Source organism: Corvus moneduloides, chromosome Z (assembly GCF_009650955.1).
Source record: "Corvus moneduloides isolate bCorMon1 chromosome Z, bCorMon1.pri, whole genome shotgun sequence".
NCBI classification, from domain to species: Eukaryota; Metazoa; Chordata; class Aves; order Passeriformes; family Corvidae; genus Corvus; species Corvus moneduloides.
In genome coordinates this window covers 25,854,476-25,873,886 of record NC_045511.1, presented here as the reverse complement: position 1 = coordinate 25,873,886, position 19,411 = coordinate 25,854,476, and the positions used below count along the sequence as shown (strand labels likewise).

At 40.7% G+C, this 19,411-nt stretch overlaps 1 protein-coding gene across 2 annotated transcripts in view; it reads left to right on the top strand.

Moving 5' to 3' along the window:
- PLPPR1 (phospholipid phosphatase related 1) overlaps positions 1–19,411 on the top strand; it is a 116,195-nt gene that overhangs the window by 18,871 nt on the left and 77,913 nt on the right. The window contains exon 1 of one of the 2 annotated variants that reach the window (XM_032096761.1): positions 12,908–13,090. The exons of the other annotated variant lie outside the window; for it this stretch is intronic. The gene's annotated coding sequence lies outside the window, so the exon portion shown is untranslated. Of the gene's footprint in view, positions 1–12,907; positions 13,091–19,411 lie in introns of those variants that run through there. 2 annotated transcript variants of the gene reach the window in all.

Sequence of the window (19,411 nt, the reverse complement as noted above, 5' to 3'; positions counted from 1 at the left end):
TGTTTAGAAAACCTGTTTATTGCAGAGTCATGGCCGTGTGAATGTGGAGAAGCTTGCCTGCAGTCTTGGAGGCATTATTGCACAGAACAATGGCAAAGTGTGCTTGGGGGTGTGTGTTGCTATTCACAGCACTGTCACTTGAGCAGGCACACAGAGCTTTGTGATCAAGGCTTTCTGAAACATCCAGGCTTGGCCTAACCTTCCTCACATAGCTACTGATGGTGCAATTTATATAGATGTCAGTAAATGAAGAGTTTAAGCCTAGTGCTGTGGAAGGTCTTATACAGAGAAGTATTGTCATAACTGGGAACCAGTCACTGCCATGTTAGACTCGTTCTCAACTATTCCCTAAGGGAAGATTGACCCAAGCACTGAGACATCATAGCGATGACTGGAGAGAGAGAGAGATCTGAAATCCCTGCATCATAAATGTAATAGCCAACACAGTATTGTCAAAAGAAAAACCTCTGAGAAAAGGTATGGTCTGCTAAGTAATAACATAGAAGATTGTGGTGTTTGGAGTATGGCATAATGAGATTGTAATTACATATGAAGTTTTAACAAACTACTTCAATACATCCTTGCTTTAAATTGTGCGACAGTCTGAACTTAAATGGTTGCATCAAAACCATGTGGGGTTTTTGAATTAGGACCTTTTTAAATGGCAGAGCTAATAAAACCAAGGACAGTATTATCACCTTCTGTTCAACTGCCTTTTCTTTGAGATTTAACAATGAGAGATATTGTATTTATATTAAATATTTCTGTGTGTAGCTGAAAATTTGATTTGGTTTGAATGAAAAATTCTTCGGGTCAAGCCAAACTCACTATTGCTGTTTATTCTTACTATTGGGACCACTCTAGGTGCTGCATTTGCTTCTATTGCAAATCATCTTGCCTTTAATACCACACAAGTCTCTTTTGTGAATAAAACCACAGTGTTAATGCATTCCCTGGCTTTTCAGTTTAGGAGATGAGGCCATTTGCAGTGTGAATCCCGAACAGGAAACCACAGTTCCCTTGAAGTCAATGAATGAGGTCAAAAGCAAAACTTCCAGGCTCCTGTGGAGCCCTCATTAGGGCAGCACAGGCACCACAAGCCTGAGGGTACAGGTCAGGCAAAGCAGCTGCCCTTTGGCCAGTTCTACTTCTCCTACAATGAGCAGCTCCTGTTTACCTGCCTGCTCACACTGCCATAGTTTTTGTCAAATCTAACAGCAGTCCAGTTGCCCAATGTCTCTTCTTTGGCTACAAATACATAACTTTGTAGGTGTCAGTTTTGTTGAATATGGCTGGAACTTAGTGTGTTAGCAGTCAGCCCCAATGGAAGGAAAATCATCTCTGCCCCTATAGGTCTTGGAGACACATCACCCTTTTCTCCTTATGCAAGGGTAGTTTGATTTCCTGCATCTTGCTGAGCTGAAAAGACTAGGGAGGTTGTCAACCTGTCCTGTCTCCAGGTTTGGGAAAGATTTCCTGGGACCAACAGATAGGGAATGGGAGAAGGGTCTGGGGCAGGTTCTGCATGGCAGTGAGAGGTTGCCAGCCATCCTCTCCCTGCAAGCTCTGGCAGAGAAGAAAGGCTTGAATCAGTGCCCACAACATCTAAGGTCAGGGAATGAGTAGATTGGGAATGCTGAGTCCTCCAGTCCTGCTGGAATTTAAGCTGGGCACACAGAGCTGTGTGGTTTAGCAGACACAGAAATGCCAACATCCCTTGCAAACACGTCTTGTAACAGTCAGCTTGATTTTCTTCCTTCCCCTCTCCCCCTCGATCACATCCTTTGTATTATCTGTGTCTGTCTGGGCTCAGTTTCAGGATCTCTGCTGGAGGGTGATCAATGTCCATGTCTCTGCTGGGGGACACTCAGAGCTGGTTGAGCCCACTGCCAGACAGCTTCCACCAGCTCCAGGCCTGATGGTGACTCCCTGTAGCCATCTGGAGCTGGTCATGACCAACCCAGCCCCCAGCCATACACTGCCAAGTATGGAACAAAAGGTGAAATTGCTGAAGGAGAAAACGAGTGAGGGAAAAAGAGTGAGGGGCAGGAGGGGGAAGAGCATGGAACAGCCCCAGGAGCAGGTCTGGTGGCAGACAAGGACAGTTTTCCTGATGAGTGTTTCAGCCTGGAGGAAGAGCCCAGGAGCAGGGCAGAGAGGACCCAACATGTCCTGATCACTTCCAGCCCCTCTGAGGGGTGTGTGGGGAGGGAGGTGTTAACCCACCACAAAACTCTGCCAGGGAAGAACCTTTCACTCTCTGAATAAACATCTCTTTCATTCTTAGGGGCTCTGTTTGGATAATGTAAAAATCTGATTTTGTGTTTTGTTTAGTACTAGGAAAACATTATCTCAACCAAGAAAAAAACTGCTGCGTGAGGAAAGTCACCAACTGAGGCTTGTCCATGCTGATTTATATGAAACCCTTCTTCAAAAGTGCTTAAGGATTCTGTGAATGCTGGGACTACAGAGGCAAAATAAGGTCCGTTCTCCCAAACAGTTCTTGATCACAGGCGGCAGTCCCAGATTAATTTGGTGGTGAGGCCGTGCTCAGTGAAATCTCCCTCCCTTCCTCCCTTCCTCCCTTCCTCCCTTCCTCCCTTCCTTCCTTCCTCCCTCCCTCCCCACCTTTCTCCCCTCCCTTCCTCTTTCCCTTAGTCCACTCCTTCCCTCCCTTCCCTCCTCCCAACAAGAAGAGACTTTAAATACAGATTTTACCTTTTTATAAGACAAGGTCAGATGCAAAGCAAGCCCCGATTTTTTAGACATGCTCAGAGCAATTGATTTTTTTTTCCCCTGGGTATGTTGTGCTCTTACCTGTGCTGGGAGACCTCTGGGTGCTGCAATGGTGATGCAGGAGGTGTGAACAGATCCTGGCTTGGGCAGTGATGCATGCCTAAATGCAGGCTCTCCCGCATTCACCCTTCAGCTGTGCTGCAGTGCGTCCTTCTGCAATGTCAAGTACAGTGTTTCCAGGCTTGCAGGTGGAAGTAGCAGCAGTCTGTGATCCTGACGAGAGGTGTGGGTTTTCTGCCAGGTGCCTGTCTGTGCGGTCACCTACAGGCCTGCTGTCATACTCTAGTTTGTAACCCTTTGAAATACCAAGCTTCAGCTTCCACACATACACACAAATCTGCTAACAGGCTCCATCAAAAGTGTAAGTTCCCAGAAAAAGTACAAAGTTGCTTGACAGCTGATGACAATAATATATACTATTTCAGTCAACAGAGAGTTCAAATGGTGCTGCTAAACATCACTGAGCAAAGCCCCTTCAAACACAGTGATCATGGAAACATTTTCACTGAAAGACAAAGAAGGGCACAACTGCTGTAAATTGCAGTGATGATGTGAAGCAGTAGGACATTGCTGGCTTCTTAAGCTACTGGAAAATAATAACTTCTTCTGGTCTCAGTCACAGCTCAGGTCTCTGATCCCTTTCGTTTCATTACCATGCTGAGCAAACAGTAAAGCAATTTCAAATTTCAAAACAGATACCCCGCTGTCAGACTGGGGTAATGCCTTCTAAGATATGAAGTGGAACATGCTTTAAGTGGGTCACTCTTTATCTCCAGACTTTGCTTGCCTTCAAATGCCAAGTTGGGCACCTGTCCCTACCCCTCTGTTGTTAAAAGAAAGCTTAGCTGCATGTGGACAACCTTTTACAGCTGTTTGAGAAGGTAAAATTAGAGTAGAATGCCAAACATTCTTTTAGCTTTATAGTTATGGTTGGAGACCAGCACAGCACATTAAAAGATCTCTTTGTATTCATATTTCAGTCATTTCAACAATGCTGTAGAGGAGTCGAGAGTTTCTATGAAATTACAGTAAGATGTCTTTTAAAACTGGGATGATTGATGAATGACAACAGGAAATGTAATTACAGTCAGCTGCCATTACAGTCAGAAATTCACTCGTGTATGGTTTGTTGTTCTTGGGGCTTTTTCCCGATGGAAAGGAGTGATGCATAAGGCCAGGTTAGGAACAAATGTTACGGTGTTTTCAAGGTGGTAAAGAACCGGTTTTATTTTGACCATTAATAGTTGTTCAACATGTTCTTCATTAGAATATTAGCCTTTTTCTTTCTAGCTTTATTTCAGTGCAAAAGAGCCGCTTCTGGTTTTTAGACTGTTACGAGTGCATATATATTGTATGTAAAGCAAAGTACTCCCATTGGATTGCTTTTGTTCTGGCTTCAGTAAAAGAAAACTCCTCATGCTACTTTCAAATCCTCCATAAAAAGGCATTACACAGTTTAAGATCAGTCTGTCCTTGCAAAGAAAACATTTTAAAACCTGCGTTAACTTTAATAATTTATTTTTTCCTTTCAGTGAACATTCAAATGTACTGGAGAGGGTTCTAAACTGAACCAAACAGAGCCTCAACCTTCAGTATATGTGCTAAGAGATCCAGGTATAATTCCAGTTATTTTTATAAGCTGTCATTGATTTTAGCGGGTGTTTTGAAGTGATCTTGCTGTGGCTAGATGTAGAGAGTTGCCTGATCTTAAGCTGCCTGTAAAAAGCCCAGTACCAGACCTGTCAGTTGTGTCCACTGTCAGAACAGTGCCTGACTGTCATTGGTTCAGTTTTCAGTTCAGATTCCATCAAATGAAGAGCAAATGTCCCTTTAATTTCTGTCTTTTAGACAGGTGACATCTTGACTTTTTGCTTTGCCTTAAAACAGGAGTGTTTTCATCTTGTTTAGGTTTGTCACATAAAGAATTCACTAAAGGGGACAATCTTCTGAACTCGAACATCTCTGTTAGAGGAGAATCTCTTACAGGATCCACAGCTAGGTCTTCTAGCTCTTCCAGCAGCTAGGCCTCTTTTGTCTGTCTTCCTGATTTTCTTATGAAAAAAATCACCTTAATGTCTATCACTGAAGAGATGCAGAGCAAGTAACACAAGGTTGCACTTGTGGTTTAATTATTTTTTCAGGCAAATAACTAGATTAGCCAAGATAGAGTGAGATTTGTCTTCACCTCTGCCACAGAAAATCCCAAAGGAGGATTTTGTATAGCTGTGCATGGTTTATTAGGTCCTTCAAGTTTAACTTCAACAAGAAAAAAAAATCCATAAAGGTTATATTACCTTTGTTTAAGAATATCCCACTGGTTTGGGTGGAAGTATATTCTAAAGCAATATCCATGGGCAGGTTATAAATCCTTTATGTTTCATTTTAATCTTGTGGATGGTATTTCCATGGGAATCACCTGGCAGTTGGGCAGAATATGAGGGTGTGGATATGTGGTGTCATGGAAGGAGGAAAACATACAGCAGAAAAACTGTTGTGAGAAAGCAAAAAAATTCTGCATTTCAAAAATGACAAATTTGACTTCGTATTCTCTGTGGACTTTGCTGGGCAAGCAAATGCTGCCAACAGTGGCATCTGCTGCAGGACTGATGATGTGGCTCTTGTGGCCAGGAACTGAATTCTTCCCTTTTATGGTGTGTGGGTTAGGTGCCTGGTGCTTTTTAATTTTTTTTTTTGTAAATAAGGTAGAATGTTGGGTATTGAGAATGTTTCTGGTAGACCAGAATAAAGTAGTTCAGACAATGCCAGAAGTGAAGCGTATTTTCCAAAGCAAAAACATAGCAGAAGATAGAGATCTGGAAAGTGTAAATTCCTCTTAAGCTGCACAGATGGCCCAGCCTCACAGCAGCAGGAGGACGGGAAGAACCCTGCGTTTCCTGATGGTGCAAACAATGGTGACAGCCTTCTTCAGTGCTTACACCAGACTGAGGAACAGACCTGGAGGGGAACCCACTGCAAGCTGGGAGGTGTAAGGAGTGCAGTCAGCGCAATGTGAACGCTTGCACAATGCAAGTGTAATGAGCAGCTTTTCTGTTTGCAGCCCTGGTTAATGAAGGTAATACAGTGGGGAATTGCAGTTCAACAAATCTCCAGGAATGTACAGGGCAGAAATAGTAAGCAAATCTGTAAGACTTCTGATTTGTCAGCCATCTAGCCATTGTATGAGAAAGTTAGGCTTTGGCAGCTTGCTGTACACTGTAGTCTCTTCATAATGAATATGATGTGGGCACTGTGCCAGGATGTAATTATTCAATACGATGAAGCAGAATCCTATCTATTTATCCTGTTATGCATCAAAACTCATCCGTTAATTTTATTTTCCCACATGCCAAATGAAATTTGATGAGCTGGTATTTGAATATAATACTGTAGTTTATGTTATTAAATTGCACAAAAAACATTTGCATATGATAAGCATATTGCAGACTGTGTCTGAAATTCCTTAATGAAAAAAAAAATTGGGACTTCTTTTATTACTAATGGGGCTGTGTAGACAGGAAAAACTGTATTTCACACCAGTGAATTAACAGGTGGATTAATAGTGCCATGATCTGGAACAGTATGGGCTGGAATATATTGATTAGAAATCAGCAGTTTCACTCTGTCAATATAATAGCTTAAGGGCAACATGATTTGGTTTTGCTTTTATCTAGAATAGGGCTTTACAGTCTTTACCAATTTCAGCATTGCTTCTTTTTTCAATGCAGAAAGTTGCTGACTTTTGAAAATGAACCTGCACGGAGCACGATCTGTGTGCATTTTGTGAGAAGCTGCATTCCCTAGCTTCTGTGCTGCAATTATGGGTCACAGTTAATCTGAATTCGTTTGCCTGGTTGGAAAGTAAGTGTTAGTGTGATACACAGTGTCCATATCCATTGGATGCTTTGCAAAGACTTGTTTTCCTTCATTTGGTGGAGAATACAGCAATATTTCATGGAGCATGAAGGAACCGAGTTTCTTTCAAATACAGAGGAAGGCATCTGTGAGAAAGATAAACCCAGGTGATTTAAGCAAATAACTTGATCTTGGGACTTTGTGTCACTTTCAGCAGCACCTTTCTCAATAAATGGTTTCTACAAAATTTCCCATCTGGCCACTCCCTGCTTAGACTTGAGTATTCACAATAATTTAGGAATACAGTGAGATTAGTGTTTCAGTCCTTGATGCCGTTGTAACCTGTCATGGACAGTCACTTGCCTTTAGCTTAGTAGTTTGGACTACTAAAGGGAGCAAGAAGGGTTCTGGTCATGTAACTGAGGAAAAACATACAGAAAATGGTGGTTTCCATGAGCTCAACAAATTCCTGATTTGAGTAGAGAGACAGACTTGGACTAGAGAAAGAGGGAGTGTCTGTGTAGGGTGAGGTTTTCTTTTAAGTTGGTTGTATTTTTGGAGATGTGTGTGGGTTTTTCCCCCAGAAATTGAACTTGACAGAGTTTTTCTGGCATTTTGGAAGGAAGGGAGTCAGGGTATTTAAAAAAGAAGAGAACTAAAAATATGACTTCAATTTAGGGGCTTGTGAAATAGGGAATTTAAGCTGTATCTCCATGGGGTTTTTTTATACGGTATGAGTTTTTTCCAGCTTGAGTGAGAGTTTCTCATCACGCTGTCACAACTTACCCTTTTAGCTTTGGCGCTTGTCTCCAGTGTGTCAGACAGTGGGGATAAGCGGGGCTGCAAAGGACTTGCTTTCTCTGCTGTGGTTTGTTTCAGCAGTGTAACCCTAGTAAACGGTCATGAGAAGTGTTGTGCGGCAATGATGCTGTTGGCCACCCTGAAATTTTCTGCTAAAATAGCTTGGGAAAAGAATAATTTTGCCATTCTCTAAGAGATCTGTAGTGAAGAAAATGAGTTTGATAGGTTTTAGTTTGCCAAAAACCCACACAACTACTTGCTTGCATCTCACTCAGCGTTATGTGAGTAGCTTTAGCCTGGCTGTCATCTTTCCCTTTTCATCTGAGGGACAACAGTGTAGTAGCTAGCTCACAGAATTCTTTGGTCACGTCTCTTTGGAATTACAAATGCTGAATTATGAAAAATAAAATGCCAGAAGCACAGAGATGAAGTGACTTGCCAGAAGTCAGTGGAGGGCCAGGAGTAGGAACATCCACTGTCCGTCTGGGGTTCCAGTCAGGTGTCTCAAATGGGACGAGCAGGCCTTTTAGAAGAAGTGCATAGCACTGATTTTGAGGGCACTGACCTCTACGTGCAGAGACGAAAGTCTTGTGATTTATTTCCTTCCTCAGCAGCAGCAGGCATCTCTCACACTGAGGATTCGAGGCAGGCAGGAACTCCCAGAGGCTGCTGTTGCTGGATGAGCAGCATAAACAGGTGTAAGCCTAGAGATACTTGGTTATGTTTTTCTCTAGCTGGGTTGTTTTTTTTTATTTTAATGTGCTGCAGAAAATGTGCCAGTTTCCATGGAATGCTGAACACTCAGACAACAGAGCACAGTAACAAGAGGGAATGATAAATAAATATGTTCACGAGCTTCTTTGTGAAGGGTCAAACATGTAGAGCGGGTGGGTTATTCGTTTTGCGGTGTCAAATGTGGAGCTGCTTTTCTAAATAACTATCCACTTCACTGTAGTGCCAGGGAACACGCAAATCTGAATACTGTGACATGTAGCAAATTCTACTGTCTTTTTCTTCCTGTATGAAGAAGACATCTCTCCTCTCAGGAGGGGAGGAGGCTGTCTCCCTGCTTGTGGAAACAAAAGCGTTTTGCTATGGAGCTGTTAAGAACCATGTTCCATTAAATAAAAAAATAATTCATGAGATACCTTGGCACCAGTTAATCTTTTTTCATTATATGTTTTACAGTTGGTCACTTCTGTCTATGGGTCAAAGCAGAAAAACGTCTCTGTTAATGAAAACATGAATCTGAACTTCTGGACCTGAAAAATGGGCTATTTTAAGAAAGTTACATGTTGAAAAGATGCGCAATTTCCAATGCAGAATGAAAATACAAGTTTACTGGTTTGCCAGGATAGAGTATATCCTTTTGCCAGTTCTGTTTCTAGACCTAAATCATTAATATTAGAGAATCATAGCTGTTTTACCTCTGTTACACTGTGGAATGGGAAGGGGAATCCTGATTTGGGATAAGAGAGTCTTTCAGTATAGAAAGAATGGGAAATCGCAGTATGGAACAATGCTACAGTACCTCGTATGCAAATACAGTGTGAAAAAGCTTCCTTGAAAATTCAGAAGTGCATATAGATAGAGCAAATATACACAGATATATCTGATGGATCTTAGTTGGAATTATTAATATATAAAGCTAAAAAGTAACTCATATAATATTTCCAGGCCCTTACATTCTCAATTCAACTTAAAATTTTGAAAATGTCAATCTTCCTAATCTCTCCAAAGATGTCAAAATCCTGTAGCCAATCACAGAATTAGTAGCAAAATCTGCTTAGTGCACCCTTTTTCCTATGGGACCCCATATTTTGTGTTCTAAAACTGTTAATTACAGCATTTCCATGCTTACTGCCGGATTTCTTGCATTGTTGGCAAAGAAGAGTTTGTGGGAAGATCCAGAGTTCTTTCTGGAAGAACTTTCTCTGGGGTTTCACTGGATGGAGTTGATACTTTGGCCAAGTATAGTCTCATCAGCTAACAGATATTTTCTACAGAAGAAAAGGGCATTGTTATACTGAATATAGTCCTGTTTTGATAGCAATTTTGCCAACCGATTTCAGCAGGCTCAGGAAATGCCTGTTGTGTAATGATCTGTACAATCAATGGTATTCTTTTCAAAATGCGAGCTCTGTTTCAGACATGATAAAAACTTCCCCCCTCAATTCTAATAGAAAAGAATGTATTTGTTGTTCAGAAATTCCACTTGGAAACAATGATTTTTCAAAATGAAGTGTGGCTTTAAAAAGGGCAGCAAGTTGTTGTATTAAGAAGCGGTTACCAGGTATGTGAATGTAATTATGCAGCTGCTCTGATTTTTACAAACAGCATTAATAAAGATTGATGGGCTCCACTGCATCTAATTACTGTGTCCAGTGATTCCAGAAGATGGTGAGCTGACTCCAAACATAGCTGCCAGAAGTCAGAATTTCTTTTTGCCTTTTCCACTTTTTAATTCTTGTACACGACCAATATAAAATTGCTCGTTATGCCTTCTGTATCCTAATTAGCAGGGGAGGGCAGTGGGCACCGTGTGGCTATAAATGAAGGCAGTTACATGAAAGAATTGTCATTTTGGTTGTCATTTGGCTGCCTAACAACCACATCCAAAGTCGAGTCGTAGAAATTACAGGCAGTGACTTGGGATCATAAGTGAATTGTTGGGGTGAAAAATCTTTCATATTCATTCTTCTGATACAATAGGTACAAAATATTTATTATTTTCTAATGTCTGCTTAGTTAAAACCAGCAGAAACAAGTCAGTGATAAGAAGGCATGGGATGGAATGGCACCTATTATTCATTTTTACAGAAATGTATACCAAAACTCTCAATGTGCTTGAAATCTTTCTAATTTCTCCTGAAATAAGCACAAACTTGAAAGGACATTCAGTCTGTTTTGATTTTTGGTGGTGTTTTTTTCCCCTCCGTTCACTGTACTACATTTTCTCCATTGTTATCTTTTCACCTTACTAGAGAGATGTGATTTAAGGAAAGAATGCACAATAAAGATGGAAAAGATTAAACAAAAAGTTGACAAGTGAAAGACATTTTTTCAAGATTGGTAAAAATTGGCCAGTATGTAAACTTTTTTTTCCCCCACACCAGAAAAAAAAAGTCAGGCTTCCAAATTACAGGTGAAAATTTGAGGAAATTTTCTTGAAAGACTCTTCTAAGTTCTTTCTTTAACACATTTTTCTTTGTTTGGAAAACTTACCAGCCTGTATTCTTCTGTAACACATCCAGATTCATTCAGTCTAGACGGCCATAGCACAGCTCGCCAGTCCACTGCACTCTTCCTCAAACCTTTTTGAACCAGAGCATTAAGCAGGATTGTTCCACTCTCCCCACGCCGCTGCCCCCACTTATTTTGCATCTTTTTCTAGTAAGACCTTTGCAGATTGTGGCAATTTAACAAAGTGCTATGGCTGCAGCTCTGAAAGCATTTTAGAGCTCCCACATCTGAAATATCCACAGCTTAATTTGCTGGATTCTGAACTGCAGTTTCAACTGTGTCAGGAGAGCAGAGAAAAGGTGAAGACATTTTTAGAAATAGGCTTTTTTAATCATCTGATTTTCATGGTATCATAGTGGTGGACACCGGGCTGGGATGTGAGAGACTTTCTTCCTATTTCCCATGCTGCTTATCTCCTAATGGGCACTCTCGTCCAAAAATTAAGAATTGTATTTATTGTGATTTCATGTTTTTCAAGAGTCTGTAAGTCTGTAAATATAGGAGAGACACATTTCCCGTGAAGCACTTCATCTGCTCAAGTCCCTTTTTTTCTCTTTAATTATGAAGTGGCTTATTCTTCACGATGGTCTTTGCCACCTTTCTAATTCTAAGTGAGGCAGAGCAGTTTTGCAGGTTGACCCTCCTGGAGCAGAAGACCCTTCTGCTTTGGGTCTTCACTTGCTTCAGGGAATTTCTTTCCATTTTAGAAAAAAGATTTTAAGGACTGCTTTTCTCATTTCCCTAATAAATGGAATGCTTTTGAAAAGTAAAGTCTTAATGCTAACCTGAAAAGGTCTCGGGTTAGATTGTAATGGAGTTTCGTTTCATTTTGGTGGGGTTTTGTTGGTTTGGCGGGGCTTTTTTTTACTTTTATTGTATGTGTTTATAAAACATCGCATAATGTTCCTTCAGTGCATTGGTGTAAACACATAATAATAAAAACAACAACAATAATAATAATATTAGTAACAACAACAACTGGATGTGCCAACTCACTCATTTGACAGTTGTGAAACGCAGGTCTGAATTACATCTACAGGACAGAGGCTACATAGGAAGTTCACAAAGAAAGATTAAAGAGTTCTTTTGTCTTCAGTGAACAATGGGATGGATGAAAAAGGTGATAATATAAATTGAGGGCAAGTTTTATACTTTGCAGGATTGTTAGACTTTGCCTCTATGTACACAGAGTCTGAGGAGACTTTGGGAATGCAGACTCTGCATTTCATCGGATCTCGCAGGCCTTCTGCCTTCATCAGGCAAATGTGTTTGCACTGTGTGAGTATATTAGGTGCAGAAATCATTACTATTGACAGACTGGAGTTTGAAAAATGATTATGTGGTAATGAAAAGAAAGCAGTAGGAAAAAAACCCCATTGCTCATGGTGGGCAAATGAACAACTTTTGAAAATGTCACTCCAACAGAATCCTGCATTACTGTCCTTTAATTCTTGATTGTGGTAGCAAACACTTAAAAAAAACCCACCCTGACTTTTTTATAATCAGGACTTGTGTTGCTTGAGGAACTTCTTGATTCAGAAGTCGTGCATAGGGACATGGAGGAAAAGAGAGCAGAAGTAACAAACATTGTCTTGTATGTATGCAGAAGTTCGTAAAAGCAAAAGTGAGGCTTTGTGAGTCTATCAAGAGTTTCTTAAATCTCATTTCCATTGCTTAGGAGTATCTGATGTTACATAGTTCATTAAACAAGTGAGACTTTGTACTGGTTTTCTGAAATCTGCTGTGAAATCCACCTTAATGCCCTAGTTCCTTTCTTCCTACTTGCCTTTTTGCCTGTTCAGTTATTCCTGAGATGGAGCAAGTATTACTAGCCTAAAGTGACTTTCTCAGTTAACTTAAATAGTCTTACCACTTTAAATAGTCTCACCACTTTATTCCTGCTAAAACAGTCTTCATTTTTGGCAATTCATCAAAGAAAGATATTATGCCTCTCTGAGACCAAATCAGATAAGTTGCAAGTTCAGTGAGTGTAAAGAATTCACCTTTTATGCATGTAAAAACTTTTCCTTTGAGCACTTAATGATAACCATAAAGAAAATCTGATGAGTAGCTTAGAAGGGTAGTTTCTAGTTTCACTTCCGGAACATTTTGCAGCTTTCTCTTTAAAAAAGACTTCAGAGTTCTACTTTATCCTTTCATTACAGGTCTGATCTGGCCTAAGGTCCAGCAGCAAAGTTTCTTATCTTGGAGGAGCCTGTATTTTGTACTGAGGATCAGAGCTAAAGCTCCTGCAGGTTCTCCTGGTGTTGCCTCAGTGCCCGTCTGTTCACACCACATGGCCCAGCATTTGGTTCATGCTATTTGGGTAAATGAACCCCTGGGATTTACAGAGTGGCTTCAGAAAACAGGAATCATACGCAAGATACTTGCTTTAAAGGTTTGCACATTTTGATTTTTAAAATATTGTGCTTGAGGGTGTATTTGCTTACGGGCCAGTCCATATTTTGTTTCTTCTTCTGAGGCAGGGGCTTGGTTTCAGTGCATGCACAAAACCCACAGGAGTGATTCTTTAAAAGGTGCTCAGTTCCCTCTTGCTGATAGTAAGGATCATAGTAGGTGTTAAAATGGTTGTTACCAGCTGCAGGGTAATGAGAATCTGGGCTCCTCATGAAGTGGAATAATTTATATTCACCACCACTGTGAACGTGCCCTCAAGGTGACAGATTCATGACTTCATGCATTAGAAACCGCACAGTGCCAAAAAAGGGATATGTTTAACAGAGCAGTTATTCTTATGAGAAATGTGTTTAGGTGTCTTTTATTTTGCTGCAAACTGTTAAGCTGGAAAAGGATGCGAAGCTTGGCTGTTACTGAATCTCAGAGTACTTTGGCTCTGCATGTAGAATTAGGCCTGATATATTGTTCAGTTTTGAATCCTAAGCAAAACCAGAATTCTAGGACAGATAGATATGCAATCTAATGTGTGGCTGCATTTCCTGCCATTTTGTCTTCAGAAACGGGCAGGAACTGCTTTAAAGTGTACCTGGTTTCCAGTGTTCAAGAGCTTTATCTGAAAGAGCAGCTTAACAGACATATTGGCCTCCTTGATCCACAAACCTGAAACTGCTAGCTGAGGGAGTGAAAAACGGGGGAAACAACCTTATTGTCCCCATGTCTTGAGGAGTGATTTGGGTTTTGGCTCATCAGTAACCATGTCTGCAAGGCAGGGAGTCACCTGAGGTCATGCCTCTGTCAAAGAGATTGAGTGGGCAAAGGGCACTGGGCTTTTGTTGTTTCTCTGTTTACATTCATCTAGGGGCTGCCTTGATGTGGGGCAGTCTGGTGCCTTGCTTGTTCAGTCTGAAGAAAATAAGGAAAGACGAAAGATGGAGGGATGGAAGGAGGAGAAACAGAAGAGAGAGGGAGGAGAATCTAGAAGAGAGGGGGGAAGTATATTTTCAAGTGATGCAGGAGTAATCTTCATAGGAATAAACACAAGATCTTTATATCAATGCAAAGAGTACTTAGGAAGACCAGAATTTATGGCATATTTGGAGTTTTTGTTTTGGCTTTGTTTGTTTTTGATAAAACATTTCACTTGCAGTAGCAAATCAAATTCTCCAAGGAGAGCTGTAACAGGAATAAAACAAGCAGAGAATTAAAACCTGGCCCCCGAGGTATAAAACCTCCATTTCACTCATCACAGAATAGCAAGGGGGAATACACTATGCCTGGGGAAGGGTGAGCTGTTTTCTGTGCTTGCCATGATCTACAGCAGCTGAAAGAAGGAGTCTTGTTCGCTGACTTTTGAGGCAAGGCGAGAGGTTTACCAACACCAGCCAGAAGAACCTCTCTGTTGGTAAAAACTACCCCTGCAGAACAACTTACCCTTTTAGAAAGCAATTCTGGGGTGTATTTGGTATTTTTTTTTAGCAGCTCTCCCTCTGCTTCCTAGAACAGAACTATTAAGGGATCATAAAATATTAATGCTAACTATAGACAGAGGGGACATTCACCAACACAAATAAAGGTTTATTGAGCCTGTGCTTGATTTTGAGAACCTGTGAATTCCTACATGTTTAAACTGACAGAGATCAGGGGAAATGTGGAAAACCTGCTATTTGAGGTCATCAGAAAATGCTGCTGATCCACGGGTAAGAAGCTTAAACTCTCAAGAGGAAAATGGGAGAAAAGAGAGGAGAGAAATAAAACTATGCTTATATGTTTAATTTTGTATTTTGAAAGTTAGAGCTTGGTTAATCTTTCAAGGTTTTTTGTTGTGTTGTTTTAAGGGTTTTTAGCTTATTAAAAAGGCTTTAAGCCATAGCAAATTTAACAGTGTTCATGCTAACAATCAAATTAACTCTTTCAAAAACAATAGCTTCCAGAAGTTTGAGTTCTTTTTAACTCTGACTTCTTTCTTCTCTTTCTCTCTCTGACAAGCACACACAGAACATGCACTCCATCAGCTCAGGAAAGAGAAAAAGGTTTTGAAATTCCAAATGGCTTTTTCTTCAAAAGTTCAGGTTTTGAAAAGAATGCCTTTGCCTTTGCAGAGTTAAATTCTTCTTAGCTTTAATGGCTCTGTGTAATTGCAGCATGTTCTCTGCTATTTTACATCATCTAATTTTAGGTGAAGTGTCTTCATGGCCCTTGGGAGGACATTTCACAGTCTCAATGCAAGCCTATGCTTACACATATTCTGTACTTTCACCTAAAAAGACCAAAAAAAAAAAAAAAAAAAAAAGCATGCAAAGAAAATGTAGCTGCTGCAATTTTGACAACTTAGTTGGTTGCAGTCACCTTTTTTTTTTTTTCGCTGCCAGTGTAGGAGGCAACTGTTTGAACAGCAGCATTTAGCTCATTGTCTCAAGGATCAGAGATCAGTGTCTTCAGCCTGAGAAGTCTCTGTGGTACAGGCCAGTGAGGGCTGTGATAGTGACACAGTCATTTCTGTGTGTTTTTTATTTCTTTTGGCTTAGAGCATAGCACTTTTTAAATTATATTAAGCTTATCCAAACTGAAGGTGAAACAAAGGCCCCTGTTCCCTAAAATTTGTACTGATTTTAAATAATTTTCCCTTCACACCATGGATTTATTGGTCTGTGTGTGAGTAAAGGATACTTTTATAAGATTATCTGGGTAAGGGACTTATTTCCCATCTGTTCTTCTACAGCAGGATCATAACAGCAAGTGGACTGACATTCCCCTTTCTTGCCCCCTAAACTTCTCCTTCCTCTTTACCTTTGTGATTATCATAACTCCTGGAGGACAGCAGGTTTTGTTAGTCAGATGCCATCTTGGTAATTGTGAATGAGAGAGTGAAGGCATTTGGTGTTCGTATGTAGGTAAACAGTAACAATCATGTTTCACTCCAGTGGTTTTAAATCAGGCAACCTCTTCTCCTCTTGCAGTGTCTCAAAAGAAAATATCATTTGTGAAAGTGGTGCTTAACAGGCATTTTGCTATGCATGTACCATTTTTCTGTGATTGTGGGGCTGGTCAAAAAAGCTGAGCTCCCACAAAAAACATTTCTGTTGGCACTATTACACCTTTAAAAACAGAAGATAAAAGCCTTCCTTCATTGCATCCACTGAAGCATGGGCAGAGATCTGCTACCATCTAGAAGGAAATGCAAACATTTCCATTCTTCTTGTGGTCTCCAAGGACCATGTGTATAGCATCTTGTGTTGATGATAGGGTTATGCAAAATGGGTTTATAGAATTATACTTCATGCTTGTCTTAAAGCCTTTGTTCCCAGTGTCTGGTGGCCACATAATCTCTGTCTCCATCTTGATTTTTGTTGTGAGTCCCACTCACAATGCATTCATTGAAAATCTTTGTGATAAGAAGATATACATTCCAAAAGCTGGAAAAAAAAAAAAAAAACAAACAAACAACAAAACCCAGGAAATGATCAATCAAGGAGTGTTATTTTTAAAAGAATAGTTTTCCAGTAAATATTGTAAATTATTATTATCTCTCTCATGATTTTAGAGTGCACATATGTAGTTTGTCATTTCTTACTTAAAGATCCTTGAAAGTTCCATTATAAAGTTGTTTTAAAATATTTTGGTTTATGGATAATCATCAGGTTCCATGACTCAGGAGCAAAATCAGTAACAGCATCAACCAAAGCACAAATTGTTGTGGAAAATGCAATGCAGAAGAGAAGACATTCAAATTGAAGACAAAATTACTGAGGTGAGATTGAGGTAAAACAATATGAGGCACTGAGTATTACCAAACTCTATCACCCCAGCTAGTGAAATATTCTGTGACTAGTAACTGTGGAAGGAATTCAAAGAAGTTGAAAAAGAATAACCCTTTAAGACTGATAAGATTTTTAAAAATTAATCAGATAATGGGTTGTTTCCTTTTGTCACTCTGCAGCTTATATAGGATATAGGAAATATAGCTTCTCTGCAGAGGCAAGAGGTTATTTTCTAATCTGTGTCTTAACAGTTTAGTCAGTACACACCTGTTGTTGTTACTCTGGTAGAAATTATGTAAGCAATGCAAGTTATCTGCTTTTTTTCAAGAAATTCCCTTTCATCAATCGAGTAAAACTGTTACATATACACTTGCTAGTACCTGCCCCTCTCTCCTGTGTACTGGCCCTTCTGATGACCCTCTAAGTCCTTTGGTTAGTGGCCTCAGTCGTTATCAAGAAGAGGAGATGATAGTGAGCCATCAGCACCTCAGTTCTGTAATTCTACTTTGAATTTATTATTCAAACTGCTTGTTATCTTTGTAGAATCATCAAACGGATTGAGTTGGAAGGGACCTTCCAGAGGCCGTCTAGTTCAACTCCCCTGCTGTGGGCACAGATATCTTACAGTAGATCAGGATGCTCAGAGCCCTATCCAGCCTTACCTTGAATGTAAGTCCAGGGATGGGGCATCCACCACCTCTCTGAGCAATCTGTGCCAGTGTTTCACCACCCTCATTGTAAGAGAACTTCTTTCTAATCCCTAATCTAAATTGACCCTCCTTTGCTTTAAAACCACTATCCCTTCTCTTATGTTAACAGCCCTACTAAAATGTTTGTCCCCATCTTTCTTATAGAAAGGTCACAGTAAGGTCTCCCTGGAGCCTGCTCTTCTTCAGGCTGAACAATCCCAACTCTCTCAGCCTGTCTCCATAGGAGAGGTGCTCCAACCCTCTGAGTATCTTCATGGACTCCTCTGGACTCACTGCTGCAGGTCCACATCTTTGCTGTGCTGGGACCCCAGAGCTGGAAGCAGCTCTGCAGGTGGGGTCTCACCAGAGCGGGGCAGACGGGCAGAATCCCCTCCCTCCTCTGCTGCTCGCGGTGCTTTGGATGCAGCCCAGGACATAACTGAGCTGCCAGCACACGTTGCTGGGTCATGTCCAGCCTCCTGTTCACCAATAACCCCAAGACTTTTCTCCTCAGGGATGCTCTTAATCCAGTCTGTGGGACTGACCCGACCAAGAAGCAGCACTTTGTACTTGGCCTTGTTGAACTTAATGAGATTCCCAAGGGCCCACTTCCTGAGCTTGTCCAGGTCCCTCCGGATGGCATTCTGCCCTTCAGACCTGTCAGCCTCATCACTCATCTTGGTGTTATCTGTACTCACTGAATTACATCCAAGCTTGTGGATTTATTAAAAATTGATGAGTTTGGACTTTGTTTTTATTGTGCATGGTTTCACTCAGTTTAATAGCAGAGCCCTTTCTCTGTGGTGGGCCATTGACTAAGGCACATTTGTATCCTGTTGTTAATGAATGCATTAAAACAGCATGGCTCAGGTGTGAACTGGACAGGTGACCCACTTTCAAAGTGAAGCCCTGTTTCGTCTCTGGGACTCTGCTTGGCTGGCAGTGGTGAATGGGGTTTAGGCCCATGTTTCTTTTGTGATTTAGCAGTGGGTGCTAGCATGGATCTTTCACATCGTTATATTTTATTTCACCTTTTCTACATTCTTTCAAGTCTTGTGCAAAATTAGTGAATTTCACAGTTTGAATGTTCTCCTTATCGGGATATCTTATGTTTCCAGATGTGTTCTTCACTGTCTTGGCAGCTTATCTATTCTGCTTCACTGAAACCTTTCTCGCAGTGCTGTGGTGATTAATGCATGCCTTTCTTTTTAACCCCTTTGCTGTTTCTTCTGGCACTTTCCCTATCTGCTTCCTTCTTCACTCCAACAAATACTAAGTTTTGTTGCAACACTCCTTCTGAAAATGTTTTCTTCTGACAGGCCTCTACTTGCTCTTGATCCATGCAAAGACTGTGTCCATGTCAGAAGAATCAAACTGACCCAAGCATTCAAGTGAACTTTGTTATATCCACTATTAATCTGTGTGTTAACACAGAGCTCACTCAGGCTTTAGCTACAAGACTTGGCTTCTGTCTTCAGTAAACATGTGCAGCTGGCTCCTGCAGTGTCCTGGGTGCCCTTAATGTGATTCGAGTTAGTGATATTGAAGAGGGCTGACTGCCTGTTGGCAGTCATGTGAATTTTTGAACACAGCTTCTAGATCTTAATTTGTCTTCAGATTATTTTGGTGGGTTACCTGGACTGGCAACAATCTGCTAGATTATTCCAGGGAAAACAAAGTACTCAGAGAAACTTCTTTTGATGAGAGTTTATTCCAGTCATACTTACCCTCGACGAGCAAACACGGCTATGGGGATACAGAGGCCTTTATTTTAAAGCCTGTCTGACTTTTGTGGCACATTCCTGTGACCTTAGAGAAGGTACAACAAAAGACAATGCCAAAGAGTGAAGTTGA